This window comes from Macrobrachium rosenbergii, chromosome 9 (assembly GCF_040412425.1).
Source record: "Macrobrachium rosenbergii isolate ZJJX-2024 chromosome 9, ASM4041242v1, whole genome shotgun sequence".
NCBI classification, from domain to species: domain Eukaryota; kingdom Metazoa; phylum Arthropoda; class Malacostraca; order Decapoda; family Palaemonidae; genus Macrobrachium; species Macrobrachium rosenbergii.
This window is the reverse complement of record NC_089749.1, coordinates 47,010,853-47,012,045: the sequence shown is the minus strand read 5'-3', so window position 1 is coordinate 47,012,045 and position 1,193 is coordinate 47,010,853. Positions and strand designations below refer to the sequence as shown.

General features: G+C 39.6%; 1 non-coding gene across 1 annotated transcript; it reads left to right on the top strand.

Annotated features, from left to right (window-relative positions):
- The first annotated feature begins 844 nt into the window (after positions 1-844).
- On the top strand, positions 845-926 carry TRNAL-AAG (transfer RNA leucine (anticodon AAG)). Its single transcript has one exon. It is a non-coding gene; the product is annotated as a tRNA-Leu (tRNA).
- The last annotated feature ends 267 nt before the right edge of the window (positions 927-1,193 follow it).

Genomic DNA, 1,193 nt, shown 5'->3' with positions numbered 1-1,193 from the left:
GGTGGATTCGACGCGCTGCTGCTGAATTCCTGCGTAGGCGTATGAAAAAGCTAATGTTGCCGAAGTTTTCTGCGCAGGAGTCTAATCCAAGATTCAGCAGCTAAACATGAATGTAACATTGATCGTTGTGTTGCAATTTCCTGTGGATCCACCCGCTGTTACAGGAAACGGCTTCATGTATAAAAATCTTTATACATACATACATACATAAATTATATACATATATATATATATGTATATATTAGTGCGTATTAACAGTTAACAGTTTCTATGCATATTATATTTATGTTAATTTACAAAATGGTAGACTTTAAACTTCACAAGAGAAAAACTATTCATACGCTACCTGTGAACAAACACTTTTAGTTCGCGCTCTTAAAAAAAAATGGGTAGATTTATGGAGGTAATTTGTCATAGTGTTATACGCCCTGTGCCAGCACATTAGAAGTTAATGGTCCAAGCCATTGTTTACCCACTTGGGTCATTTATAATTCTGCTTTGTAAATTAGCTTGAAGAAGGTATTTATGCTTGTATATTACCTTTTTATTACTGCTACTGCTACTAATGGTGTTATTATTATTTTTTTTCCCGTTGTTATTACGTTGATGGTGATAGATAAGGTGCGTAGTATAGTAACCTTTGAACAGTGCATCACAAAAAAAAATAATGAAATCGCACAGCACTGCTTAACACAGCGCTCAAAGTGTGAGAAATGAGAACTATAAGAAGGTGTGAGCAGAAGCTCCGCAGTGTTTTGGTGACGGACAGAGTGCGCATTTGTTACGGCACCGGGTCAGTTGCCGACAAAGTTTCTAAAGGGCGTTTACCATCGCTGATTTCGTCGGTAGCGTGGCCGAGCGGTCTAAGGCGCTGGTTTAAGGCACCAGTCTCTTCGGAGGCGTGGGTTCGAATCCCACCGCTGCCATCCAGTTTTGTAGGAGCGTTCTTAGTGGAAGGTGGTATATGAAACCAGCATGGATCTGATGATTAACGGTTTCGTTTGATAACAAACTTGGTCATGTGTAACCAATGTAGTTTCCCTGTAGAAATATTGAATAGTAACTGCAGGTGATTTGAGCAACCAGCCAAACTTGGAAGTTGTACTAAAGGTAGGCGCGGTATTTTGATGGGGATTCCATTAATCATTCCCGTTCCGACTTGTTACATTTCATTCATCTTTGTCCTCTATGAC